Genomic DNA, 15,138 nt, shown 5'->3' on the forward strand with positions numbered 1-15,138 from the left:
TTAAAATTTGGTGATGTTTAAAGCATGAGTTACTGATTAATATATTAATTGGTACAGCCTTAACATTACTTAAACACACGCACACACACACGTATGTACGTACATACATACATACATAAATACAAAAATACATACATACTCTAGTTTTGATTATTTAGCAAAAACATTTAATCTTGTAGCGATGTAGTGTCTCTTGACATTGCACAACATTTTAATATCTTCTTGAATCATACAAGGCCTTGTAATTTTGGTCCAGAACAGCTGCTAAGTTGAGTCTTGGACATGTACTCACAGAATGACGTTGGGGCGGTGGGGTTTATTGGAGCTGCAAGTGAATTTATTTAAGTGCGGTGGTACCAAACCATGACTGGCTTTACACAGGTACTTTCTGCATCACAACACACAAACAAAAACGTGGACTACATGCCGTCTTCATTTACAGCCAAAAAGCATTTTGCCAAGTTACATTAAAAACGTACATTGCCTTCCTCGCCCCAGTGGTTCAGACCAAAGTTACATTTAGTCAGCCTGCCCGCAAATAGTGCTGCACCTACTCTTCAGCTTAATAATGAACACGTTGATCTGTCTGCTCTACAGCAACTCCAGCTATTTCACGCACACACGCACACACACACACACACACACATGCACACACACACACACACACACACCCTTCCCTGAACCCTCAGTGCCCTCCTTATTCCCCAAAAGCATACATTCATTACATTTGTAAACTTTTGTGCAAATAAAAGACATATAAAAATATTTTATGGAACTGCTGCCCTTATCTCCTTTAAACTGCACCTGCAGTCACTTTTGCTGTGATGGACCTCAGGAATCCATGTGGGTAGGGAATTCAGTGGATTGTGTGTCCCACAAGATGCGGGCTAGATGATTAGGCGCTCAGATGTTTTTCGGAGGGGGGATCTGACCAGGACACCAGGCTCAGCTCCCAGACTCCTGCCCTGGGATCTTTAAGGACGACAGTTAGCCGGGACCTCGGTTTAATGTCTCATCATTTGGCTCTGAACCTTCCCAGGGATTACTGCCAGATGCCGGGGGGGTACATTTTATGAGATGTCCACTCTGTAACACACAGCCCCTCCCCACCTTCCAGTGACATGGGGGGGGAGGGGGGGGGGGGCTTAATGGCATGTGATGCGGGCTGTGTGCAGCAGAAGGAAGAAAAAGAGAAAAAAGAAAGGGAAAAAAAGCGGGCAGCGTTGACAGATGATGACGAGAGAGGGGGAGAGTTTGTAATCTGGCCCGGGTTAAGTTCTGCTCCACAAAACTATTGCTCTTGTGGATCCAGCGGATGGTAAATAACTGAGTCCCCTCTTTGGCCATCGTTTACCAAACTGGTGATTAAGTGAGAGCCAACTCCCCCCCACAGAAATACTGTCAAACCTGGCTAGCTTCAAACTTCTGGTCCTCTGCTGAATTCCAGCCAGCCTCTCAGCAAGAATTTCTTTTCCTCCAGAGCCAACAAGAAAAGAGGCTTCTATCTCACAACTGAATGATAACCAAATAAATTATTTGGATTGGACAATTATATCAGCTTAAACAAGAGGTCTCTGGTTATGTGCTCCCACTCGAAAAAAAGAGCCAGCTTTGAACAAGAATAATTGTACTTGATGTCACCTGTGCACTGGATCTTTTAATTTGTTTATACTTTTTGTTTAACCGCATATAATGAAATTCATATATTTTACGAATTTTGACACAGTCGTCTTGCATTCATGCCAACAACACAACAAATGTCCCAGTGCTAAATGAACTGTAACAGTGTTATTTCAATGCTAGCAGTGTTTAAAGAGTCCAGCTGGGGCGATATGTACTCAACTAGCACCCTATCGAAAAGCACTCTATCGAAGCTGACTTTGCGCCACACATTTTGCTGTTAAATAAAATATCAACAGATGGAAATGGCATTCAAATAAACGCATGCCATAGACTAACACTATGTGTATTGACCACCCAGGGTCCCCTCTCCTTGTGATCCACGGACAGACACACAGGAGCAAAGTGTACACTACGAATCCCACAACCCACTACTACCTCCGCGGAAAGAGAAAGGTTAATAAAAGCAGAAATATGTGATATGGGGGCATATTTATTGGCAGCATTCATGAGGTCTTCAAGCTTTGGGCTTTGTCAAACCTTTGGGCTTTTGCGAACCTTGGGGGGGTGGCCCTTTGGCCATTGGCGAACCACCCACCGCCCAATAACTGCTGCCATTCCTCATGCGTTCAGAACGATCGGAGGGCGACAGCTTGGATGCATCGAGTTAGACTGACGCCGACTCGGTCCGCCCAAACCCTCGGCCTCTTTCAGGCCCCCGGTCTCCTCCCTCCTCGGCGCAGTGATCCCTCTCCTCAGCGGGCGCGAGCCACGAGGGCGGACCCAAACCAGGGCCGGCTCTCACAACGATTTCGCTGCGGCCATGTTTTTCTCCCCAGCCCCTTCCGTCCGGGTATGAATTCTCCTTAAAACAACAGCATCGATCATGCTTAAGGACGGAGCGCGCGCGCTCGCGTAGATGGTGATGAATTGCGAGAAAAGGTAAATGCGCGGAGCATAAAATTAATCTGCGGAGGGACACGTCGATGGTCATAATGCATCCTTCATATTTTTGCCCTGATGTGGATTACCGTTCGCCATCGCGGTGTCGGCAAATGAGCTGTGACTCGGGATCATTACCGTCTGAGCGCCGGCGCCGGCGATGGCGGCGTGTTTTTGGCCCGAGCGGGAGAACCCGACGCTTTTCGCAGCCAAAAGCGGTGACCTTGAGCGGTACCTCGACACGCCGGGGAGAAAAAAAAAAAAAACTGCCTCCTTCAGCAAAGGGAAATGTGTCCGTCCAGATGGTTTTGTGCAGAATCATCTCGCTAATTGTCAGTTTTGCCATCAGAAGGATAGAGCGGACATGACAACGGAGCTGATGAGCGATGAAATGAGCGTGAAGGCAAAAAAAAAAAAAAAAGATCAGAGAGAGAATCAGAGACAAAAATAAACCTGACCTGCCTTATGAAACCGATCTGACTCTGAATACGAAACAATGTGCTTTTTCTCCGCTTCAGTTCCACAGAAATATGTGGAACGGAATGTAAAAATCCATTTACCCTGGTAATCCCGTGCCCTTGTAATAACATTGTATTTACATATGTAATGCATGCAGTACGCACTTACTATGCAAGTGAGCGCAAAGACATTGATGTAGAAAACATTTCTGGTGTATGTAATAATACATTTTCTAATGAACCCTGACCCCAATATTACTGACTATTACCAATCTTATTCCTAATCCAAACAACAACCTGGGGACTCCTTACCTCAACTGAACCAAAACCCAATGCTAACCCTGACTTTATAGTAAATTGCAAGTGAGGTAGAAATTTGGTAACTGATATTGTCTCCTACCTGTCGTACAACAAACAATTTAAGTGTATGAGTCCATGCTAAATTCATGTAAAACAAAAAATAACAAGGATCACACACTAACAAATTATGGACAATGCAATATCAAGCTGTATTATAACTACCAGGAACCACCCACTTCCTCTTTGAAGAAGGCCTGTTTCAACTGTAATTTAAGCAGTGACTCAAAAGCTGATCTGTGTTTGATTAATGATGCCTAACAAGGAATGAGTCACATGTTATGGATTCCAACACCAGCCACCAATCAGTATTTCAGTACATAGGGCTGTGAAAATTAATTTTTATGAATGTGTGATGCATAGTATAAAATTTTTTTTTTTTTAAACGCATAACTTTTATTCGCTATGGAACTATGTCCTTAACACAAACTTGCCAATTTAAGAAAATATTAAAATCATTAGTTATTGTGCAAGTTAAAAAACACATATAGCGCATATACACAATGGTATTGAAACAGTTATTGTTATCTTTGGTCATTATTACACACTGCATGCAGGACAACGCCATGGCGATAAGATCGTACGACCGCTAAACGTGCTAGAGCTAACATACCGTTAAGACCCCACGCAGCGTAAGCACGCCCCAAATCCCCTCGTCCCTCCCCTTGATTAAACCACTCTGAAGACATAACATATGACACGAGGGACGGTTCTGACCCGAGAGTGACGCGTGCTACAGTGCATTACAGTCACTTCCCGCATTAAAGGTCACGCTGCGGCGCGTTATAAATTAGAGCGGACAGCTCCTGTGTACGCCGAGTGTGAAGAGGTAGCAATGAAAACGCTGTCAGTCTGCCGGGAAGCGTGGACGTCCCTCTCCCTGATTAACAGCCACTTAATCATCGGCTTAAAGGAACATCACCGTCAGCGGAGTTCATCATATAATGCGGAGACAATGCGGGGAGGGCGTGCCGGCCTGTTTTATTTTTTCGCTGACATCATCTGATGACACACGGGCGAATGTCTTCGCATGCGGCTCAGTTCATCTGGGACAGACTTAGCCGGCCTCGTACCCAGGAGAACGGCAGGCTTTCGCTTTCGCCGTAAAATATGCAACCGGTTTATACACAGGAAACACAGGGCCTGATTTACTAAGGCCTTTCGCACGCGCGAAACCTTTTAGCACAAGCAAAACCAATAACATGACCAATGATTGGTCACGGTATTTGCTTTGCACCAATCACTGGTTGTATTATTAGTTTCTGGTGCACTAAAAGGTTTTGAACATGCTAAAGGTCTCAGTAAATAAGGCCCATAGTGCGGTGAGTTACCGCTACACCAATAACTGATTCATTAACAGCACGATCCAGCAGGCCTAAGGCCCTCCAGGGACAGGGTTGGCTGCACAAGCTCTAGTGTGTTCTACTGAAGAGCACAGGCACAGTCAATGCAGGTGAAGAGATTTTCCCAGAACGCCCTGCTGTTCTCCTGACAAACAAGAGTATGAGCAAACATGTTGCGGGAGTAACAAACAAGCAAACAAAAACTTGTTCAAATGTGTTCAGGAGAAAACATAGCTTGGATACCTCCACCGCCCATGGGTCTCAAATACGTTTTTATAAAGACACCCACAGGACGGACTACAACCAGCGCGAACGCACTGGATGTGTCAGGGATGCTGTGTGCGCGTGTCACTCTAGAAATGAGAAATTGTGAATGGGAAAAAATCCTTTGCATTGGTGGCCGGAAGACATCAGTAAAGGTAAACACGACAATGACGTTCTAGAAAATGTGCTTTTATGAAAATTATTACCGATCTCGCCAGACAGTCCAATCTTTTTGGTCCATTTTGTACTGGGTGTACTTTAACTTTGCCTCTAAATAACTGCAATCAATTCTTTTGTATTTATTAATACAAAGTACATATCACACGCACTCTAATTATTCACACACACCGGCAAACATGATACAGTGGGTGTCCCGAATACCTTTATAATGATAAAAACAGCCCGTGTTTTGATTTACGATGATGGTAATGGTAATGATGATGATCATCGGCATCATTATCACCATCGTCGGCGTCGTCGTCGTCAACATCATCGGCGCGGTTGCCGCAGCAACGCGGGCCGCGCAGTCACGTGACTTCCCGCTGTTGCCCGGGCGAAAAACCAGCTGTTTTCCATTAGGGCTCCGCAGATCCGTTATGGGGGGTGGGGGGTGTCGCCGAGGAGCAGCCGCGCGGCCCGTGCCGTACGAGCCATCCGGGATGGATGCAGAGACCGCGGCAATTACAGCGACACGGCGAGGTCAGGCCCACCAGCGCGCTCGGGAGAGAGGAGGAGCCGGGGGGAGGGGGGGAGTGGGGGGAGATATTGATGAGAGATGTGTCACAAGACCTTGGCTTTATCAGTCTGTCTGTTGTGAAGCTAAACACCTGTTAATGGGGTCTTGGCAGTGTTTTCCTTCACAAATAAAGGGGGGAGGGGGTAGTTCATCTCTACAGGGGGCATCTGTTAATTATTCAACATGATTCTATTTAGTAGCACAATCATATCTAAAATCCAACGAAAAGCCCCATTCTGTACAAAGTCTGACTTGCACTGTAATTCATTGTTATTATTATTACTACTATTATTATTATTATTATTATTATAGTCTGCTGTGGGTATGGTGTGGATATCTTCAAAAGCATGATGTTAAACACTATAAAATATATAGTCAAATATAATTCAGTTATCTATTTACTATCTATTTCATCTTTTATTACACAGTATGAAATCTACAGTTTTGTGTATGCAATTAGATATAAAAATTCAAAGAAAATCAAGGGTTTGACCTTGAACATCATAGAATGACGAGAGTGCAAAGTAAAAAAGAATCACATCTGACCTGTTCCCACCATACAGTCAGTATATATTAATTTTATGCTGGTCTGTCCTTCTTGTTTAACTATATATCCTCACACACACATTCAGCACATGCAGAATAGCCTGGTTTAGTCTGAGGCCAAACGTCTTCCATACTGCAGCTGACTAACCTGTGGTCTCATTTACAAAGAGGAAGGACTTGAAAGGAGACCAGCAAATGAATGGAAGCCTCATTAGCCGGATTCTATTTGACCGCAGCCAATTAGAAAGCATCCACGATTTAAAACGCTCAGTCAAAAACAGCGTAAGCGAAGGAAACTAACAGAAAACAGATTTTTTTCACCCCCGTAAGGCTTTATTTGCGACTTACTTCCATTTCAATTACTACCGCCTTGCACCTTGTGGCACACGCGAGCAGAAGCAGCCCATAATGCAGCCAGACTACAGAGAATTTCCCAGAAGCCTCGTGTTGTAATGGCTGCTAGCAATGGGCTTAGGGGTTTATGGCGTCTGTACTTACCTGTAATTGGAGCAAATAAATAGCGCCCCTTGACCTCAGAATTGACTGGGATCGGGAGGGCGCTGTCTTCTGGAGCTGATGGAAGAGGCTCGGCTCGCTTTTAATTTAAGTATTATTTTTTCAGGGCCTCTATCGGAAATTCCGCCTGCCAAAAGAAACGACGCCCTCGATATACCACCCGAGAGGTCACCCTCACATATAGATCCGCGAACGGGGAGACAGATTTTTTTTCCCCCAGATTTGGCATTTGCCGTAAAGCGCAGACAGGACATATGCACGGCGACGAACGCCTGGCCAGACAGGGGCGGGGACCGACAGACGCGCGTCTAGCGTCCGCGACACGACCGCAGCAGCAGTACCGCGAACGCGAACGTGACGCGGGAAGTGTAAAAGATAGTAACACCTGTATTGCTTATCCTGGTTGTTAAGCACTGGAAGAAAATTTTGTGCAATATGCATAACCAAATGCTGGAATAATGAGCCATCTGTATGTGTGGTCCCCTCCGTGGAGATGCCAAGAACGGCACCATCTGTGACACAGCCACCAGCTGTTTCCCTTCTTATTACATGCTTATTAAAAGCTGGAGCTGTTCTCCTCTTCAAAAAACAAGAATATGGGTGGCACTCTTTGTAATCTGATTGCCTCAATCTCAATTAAAAAGGGACGGGTTTCAATTTATTTACAACTCTGTAAAAGCAAATTAACTATTTTAAAAGAGCAATGAGGGTAGCAGCCTTAAAGAGTTTTCTATTTTACTAGGCTTAGAGGGCTTTTGGCATAATGTTTTTTAAAAAGCCATATAGAGGAGGCTTATTTGCAGAATGTTATTCACACATTTTCCATCTAGGGAAAAAAGTACCCTGTGAAAATCTGAGAGAAATCTTTGCTGCTTCTCTCCCTGAAATGAATAATCTTCAACTGAGGAGAGTTGTTGTGTACATGGCAAGGATAATTTCTTTCAAATACACCTTTTTTTGTGTTTGATTTTAAAAACAAGAGCAGACAGTCCACAGTTATCCCCCCCCCCCCCCCGCTATAATCAGACAGGGGGAAAGCAGAGGGGTACAGCTAGTGACAGGACCACAGTACGGGACGCGTCAGACCCTCAGCAGAACGGGGGGATTTGTATATGGGCTGAGAGTCAGAGGTTGATTAAAGGAATAGATCCCAAAACAAAACAACAGGAATAAACTGGTCACACGGTGGGAAAAAAAAAAGCAAATCGTATAACTGCATGTTACAGTGCATTTAAGGAACCCGAAACATGAAAGGAGCAGAATGTTCAAACTGTGATCGATCTGTGAGATATCGATCGAGCGTGACTGTCACCAGCGTTTCCGCTCGGCTGCCGACCAAAAGTTGCAGTTCAGAAACCCGTCAGGCGGAGTTACGGTTATGAAAGTTGGCACCGCTCTAGATCCCGCCCGCCCTGCGTTTGTCAACAAATTTCGAGTCGTCAGCCTCAGAAGTGCCACGGACAGAACGCGCGCCCGGCGACGGATACCAGGGTGCAGGTCCAGAAGTGTCCGTCAGTATCCCCAGCCTTGAACTGAACAAGATGGGTCAGGTTTGAAGTGACACTGACAAACCCAGGGTGGACACGCTGTCGACAAAGCTAAAGCAAACACAGCGCCATAGGACAAGTGACAATCCAGGCCCAGATATTACTGCACCGCAGTGTGTCACCATGCACACACACACACACACACACACACACACACGCATGCACACACACACACACACACACGCACACACACACACACACACACACACACACACACACACACACGCACGCACGCACACACACACACGCACACACACACACACACACATGCACACACAAACACGCGCACACACACACACACACGCACACACACACACAGACACACACACAAACGCGCACACACACACACACTTTGACATACAGACGCACAAACACAAACATGCATACACACACACACACACACACTTACTTAGACATATAGACAGGCACACACAACATGTGCACACACAACATGTGCACACACAGACATACACATACACACACACAAATTTTCATGACACAAGGAATAAGTACAGCATCAAACTACAAAGGTACCTGAAAAAAAAAACCCACTTTAGTAAAAACAAAACTCTGGGATACTAGATGTTCATCACATCCACTGCTTTCAGAGGTGAATACTGGGGCAACACAGCTGTACAATCAAATCATAAGACTGACACTGAATAGTGAGGAACAGTCTCAACTGTTCGGCTCTCACGTCAAAATACGTTTCGGCAAATTTCTGTCAAAATATTACAATACCGACTGGAAAAAAAAAACATTTGTATGAAAGTCTCTCTCAGCTATAAGTTGTAGAATTCAACTGTCAAACTACAACGGCAAGCAATAAAAAAACAGTATAACAATTGCAGTGAGACAAAAGCAAAATGTATCTATTACCTAATTTACATGTGTGTGCTTGTGCGTGTGTATGCGTGCATATGTGTGTGTGTGCACAGAAATATTGCTCTCCAGAGAATGTGTATACATGTGGATTAATGTAAAGCCCCTCATAGGAAGACTTCCGCCCCCCTGGTGCTGAATATTGTGTGCATACTACTACATAAAACAACAAGCAAACCATCTCCATCCGCCTCTTTTTTAAGCAATTAGCTGACAAAACCCTATACAATCAAGCGGAGGTTCGGAGAGAAAAAAAAATCATTAAAAATGACAGGGCATTTATCTTCACTGCCGCGCTTGTGCCCAACACGCTGAATTAACGCAGCGGAGGGGGGTTGGGGGGGGGGTTTTGTGCGCGGCGCGGACCGGCGCGCGTCTCAGTGTGTGTGCTTGTAGAGCACGCTCGCGTGTGTCAATCCTCCAGTGGAGTCACGGTCTTCAAGCGATTCATTCTGAAATCAAGCATGTATAATTAAGTCATTTCACGAGGCTGCTTTGACGATATGTTACACGTGGGGAGAGAAAAAACAAATAGGTCAAGCGCTTGACGTCGAGAATGCCGCTTGCTCGGATATTACGGGGCTAAAAAAATCCCAGGTCTTACAAAAAAATAAATAAAAAAATAAAAAACAAACAAAAAAAAAGAAAACGTGCCCCTCCCTCCTTCCACCCCTGATTTCATCACGTCTGGACTCCTAGCTGTGTCTCAACACTGTCTATAAGCGGGGCCCTTTGGTGCTCCTTTCAAATTATTATGATTATTTTTATTGCAGGAACGATACCAGGGATACTGTTTAATTGGACGCTTAGGCGAAATTGGAATGGCTTCATCGTTTGCCCTTGGAAATAATTAACCTCCTATTGTTCAGTGAGGAATCTGGAGAAAAGGGAGGGAGCTGATTGGCTGGCACAGAGAATGCAAGGAATGCGAGCAACACATTCATCAGTGTAATCAGTTCATCACCTGGAGCTGGGGATATCAGTCGTACCTTTAGAAATGTGTGTACTGCTAAGCAACACTGCAGCACACACCAATACTCCCAACACAGCCACTTGTAGTACTACTACAATAAATTTAATATTACTAGTAGTAGTACAACCGCTCTTGCTGATAATACTATTGATGCTACAGTTACAGCTACCAGTACTAGTACTACCATGCATGCTGCTATTATTTCTACCGCGAGTGAATATACAAATTCTACAGTTGATGGCAATATTGTGGGTATTGCTACCACACAATTTAGAGCTACCATATCATACCATGTATATAATAAAGCTATGATATCCAGTAAATCTTGCAAGCAAGCAATACTGTTTTACCGACAATCGAAAGAGATGCATAAATGAATGCTGAACATTTTTACAGAAGACATATGCAGGTAAATGCAAAAGTATTGGGACAGTGACAATTGTTTTTGTTGTTTTTGGTTTTGCCTTCCAGCACATTGGATGTGAAATAAAACAATGACTATGAGGATAAAGGGCAGACTGTCAGCTTTGTTTTGAGAGTATTTACATCTATTTTAGGGGATCTGGTTAAGAATTACAGCCCTTTTTTATACACAGTCCCCCCTTTATAGGTGAGTAAAAGTAACTGGACAATTGTCTGCATCTTGGCAAGCTGTGTGTCTTTGCATCAGTAGTTCATGCTCAAAGCTAAAAAAAAAAAAAAGGTCTGGAGTTGATTCTAGGCGTTGATTCTAGAATTTGCATTGCATTTAACCGTACATCCACGACAGAATGTCACAATACACCATTTATGTTTTTGAAGAGAAGAAAGCAACTCACTCTTAACGTTCTACCATTGGTAAAGTCGGTGGTCTTCCTCATCTCTCTGAAACATGGGCTTGATTACCAGGTAAGCATCTGCTGCAAACGGTACATGTACGTTGTTGCACTTTGAGCATAATTAAGCTAAATCCCTAAATTTCCTTCAATCACCAGCTGTCCGTTTCACGTGCACTTTCAGCTTGGAATCAGAAGCAGGTTTGCGCTCCCCAACTTCCCCGAGCCTTTTGGTGTTCACTAGAGGTAGTGCATTTTAATTAGGACAGCAAGAGAGGGGGGGCTCGAGCTAGGCTAAAACCACACACCTGATCCATGAAGCTACAAACGGTAAAACTGTGACAAAATGTTTCATACTGTTGTATCATGATCATTTGCAGAAACGGTTCCCCAAACTTGGGCCTAAGCCTCCTCATGCATGCTGGATTTAATTTCAACCCCAATTCTAACCCAAATTCCAAGCATGAGCAGTTATGTTTTTTTATTTTATCACATGCATTTAATACCCAATTAAGAATGAGGATTATTTACCCTCTTACTATGCACTGATGCTACATTATTTCAGCTAAAGATATTCATGCGATATTCCATATTCATTTAAAGACAACTTTTTTCTGTAATGCTTCATACCTTGATTGATTGATGGACCTACTGTACAACTGAAATCACAAAGTACTAAATGCAAAAATCATGGGCACCCGGTCACTGAAACTAAGCCATTTGTGGAGAAGCTCCAAGTCAAGGCAACTGCGCTAAACTGGCTTTGTGTTAAAATAAGATTTTAAGCATTAAAATGTGAACGTTAAGCACCAAATTGTGGCGGAACTTCAGACACGTTTAAAAAACGAGAACCAGTACACACAGGGGGCCAGCAGTAGTTTGGGATCCACAGCATGCATGCTGTGATTTGGGAAAGTGGTTTCATGAACATCACAAATTTGGCGAATCAATGATAAGCTCTCAATCACTAACTAGTTTAAGACCAATAAAAAGGTTTTGCTCCCCACCCCAAAACAAAATTGTTTTAAAATCAGTGTTACTGCAGCAATGCAATGTCAGTTAACTGCCACTGCGCAATTTTTACCTGAAAGCAGTTTAACACCGTATTTTTGATGATTCGACCATAACTGATCAATTTATTACCTCTCCATAACACATAAACATACACACAATCACCCAAACACACTCACCTTCAACTGAGAAGTGGTATGTAAAAGGATAATATGAATTAAATATGGAAGCCTTTGGAAGCCCTTTTCTTCAAACATGTACTGTACAGCACAATGATACAGAAGAACAGCCGTACAGATAAATGAGATCAAATCCGAGGCTGCATTAATAGCCCACTCTGATTGCATTTTAAATATCACACGCACAACGTGAGTGATTGATTTATTGTTTCCTTTACAGCTCTCCCCCACTGCTGGAAATAACTCAGATCTGTACGGCACTGCATACGGCACACATAACGAACGTGTGACATGCTGAGGGGCTCGGGAAATCTCCGGAAATCTCACAAGGGCCACCAAGCTCTCTGCACACACAAATAAAAATCATCCAAACTTTGGACATTGAAACGGAGTAAGTTTAGTATTGTTGGACTGCGGCACCTCACCGTGCTCCAAAGGCCCGGGGCGCGGGGCGGGATGGGAGTGCTGTACTCGGCATTTAACATGGTTGTGCAAAGCAGTCACGCTAACGCTTTTGCTAAAGGGGGCACAGAAGACGGGGCGCCCGTGTAAGGACAACAGAAAGACCAGCCTGGCCCGAACCAAACCGAGTTCCCTCTCCACCATGGCTAATGTATGGTGAGAGTTCTGGCGCAAAATGGCTGCCGTGCATCACCCAGGTGGGCGCTACACATTGGTGGTGGGTGCTACGGGTCAGGTCCCATTCACCACTGTGAAGCACTTTGAGCGTTCGGAAAAGCGCTAAATAAATGCAATGATTCATTCATTTCGAGTTCGCCCGTCGACCTTCAGAATTCCGAGAGATGTGCGCCTTGCTTTTCAGCGCCGGGAAGGGACGCTGGGAGACGGAATAAATTTAAGAGTGACTCGCTAAGCATGCGGCACCGGGTCTCGCACACACGAGGCCGCAGCCTGCGTCCGCCGGCTGACTGCCGGCGCAGGCATCTGAAGGTGAGGTGGCGAGCCCTTGTTTTGTGTTTTGCTGCCTGCCGCCGCGCCGCTCTGCTATTTCAGACCTCCTGGGTAATGTATGCACGTTATAAACAGCAGTGTCAACAAACGAGGGCCTCAGGACATGCATACGATTCTCAGTCTCTCTGTACGGCCATGTAAACACGTGGCTGTCTGTGGGTGAAATAATCAGGTGGAAAGACTCTCTCTCCCGTTCCAACATTTCGCCCACTTGCATGCACACGTGTGCACGCATACACAACATGTGCACACTTACACACACGCTCAGACGAACATACATAAATGTAAACACACACATGCACACATATACACAAAAAACATGAATACATACACACAGACGAATTGACACATATAATCACATGACCACACACAAATGTACACATAAAGACAAACAAATATACACACACATATACACACATTAAAATGCACACACATACACAAAAAATGAATATATACACAAAGGCAAATTAACACACTTGCATGAACACACACAGAAATGTGCACAAACAGAAACAAACACACAGAGCAAACACACACACACACACAAAACATATTCACTAGCACATAAAAGAAACACACAAGAATGAACAAACATATACAAAAACACTCACATACATACAGTACATGCATACACACAAATATGTATACATGCCCACACACAGGCACACAAACACACACACAAAACACACACACACATGCACAAGCACAAACACACGCATAACGAAGCCACACGCAAATCCACAGTGCATACGCACACAGGTGCACAGTAAAATGTTCAGCGCTAAAACATGTGGTCCCTATTGCACTCACATGCACTCTGTCAGAGTTGAATTAACACTCGACATTCTGCAGTGTGCGTGCGTTATAGGCACGCGTGTGCATGCCCTCCCTCGAGGCCACGCCCACCCACACAGGTTCCTGGGAGACGGGGATGGAGACAGACCAGCTGTCGATAGCGGGTAAGCGGGTCATGCAGGCGCAGATAAGGGAGGGGAGCCGGTGTGTGTGTGTGTGTGTGTGTGTGTGTGTGGGGCTGTCAGCGGGAGCGCGCTCCGTACGCAGGGCGCTAAAAGCTGCCAGACAGGTAAGACCGGGGTGGGTTCGCGGCGGTGATTGATCACGCGGGTTCAGCGGGAGTTCAGGAGAGGTTCTGGCGTGGCGGGAGATTGACATGTGTACGTTGCGAGACGGGGAAACAGACGAGGGGCGTGAGAGCAGGCCGCATCAGACGGCATTCTGAAACGCGGAGCGCGGAGTTTCAGGGAGGATGAAAGCTCGCTGTGTGGCCTGTCGTGTCCTTAAAGATCTTTCTAGGCAGACCGGCGGATCCTGGAACGCTCCAGAACTTTCCCCCACCGCGATCGCAACAGCCAAGTATCTATCTAAGCACACCTGTTTACACCGAATCTTGACTCAACTAATGCTGAACTCGGTTAACTAGCCCTGCCTATGCTCCAGCTAACATTATAGCCTCTCAATCCCGTCCTGCATGTACTATGTTATGTTGTTGTTTACCTACTGGCAGCTACTGTCACTGTGGCATTGACAATCTGGTATCTTCTCTGGCCTTTGCTTAAAACCTTCATACATTCACTTCCATAAATCACCCTAAATAAGAGCTTTTTCATGTGGCTAAATGAAAATGTAGCTTGTGTGGAAGTGTATACTTATTTCTGACCTTGATGGTCTGGAAGGCGGTTTGGGGCACATAAACCTGTGCGGGCTTCAAGAAAAAAGAGCCGTTCTGAGTTCCTTTTTATGATCCGCCCACCTTCTTCTGCCTGGCGGTTTAGATGCACTATAAAGCCGTTTGTCACACACGGCGGCGGGCTTCACGGCGGCCAACGGCAGGGTGAGCCGCCGTACCGAAGGGACGACGGAAAACGACGGGACTTTCATCACAGACTCGAGGGTGGTGACGTCAGTGACCATAACAGACTCTGCCTTCTCAGAAAGTCTCAGGTCAAAGGACTATTG

At 45.0% G+C, this 15,138-nt stretch overlaps 1 long non-coding RNA gene across 2 annotated transcripts in view; it reads right to left on the reverse strand.

The window, feature by feature from the left end:
* The window catches only part of LOC118208056, a 148,306-nt gene that overhangs the window by 55,953 nt on the left and 77,215 nt on the right, over nucleotides 1-15,138 (reverse strand). The gene's annotated exons all lie outside the window — the stretch shown is intronic.

The sequence above is a fragment of the Anguilla anguilla genome, chromosome 11, assembly GCF_013347855.1.
Source record: "Anguilla anguilla isolate fAngAng1 chromosome 11, fAngAng1.pri, whole genome shotgun sequence".
Taxonomy (NCBI): domain Eukaryota; kingdom Metazoa; phylum Chordata; class Actinopteri; order Anguilliformes; family Anguillidae; genus Anguilla; species Anguilla anguilla.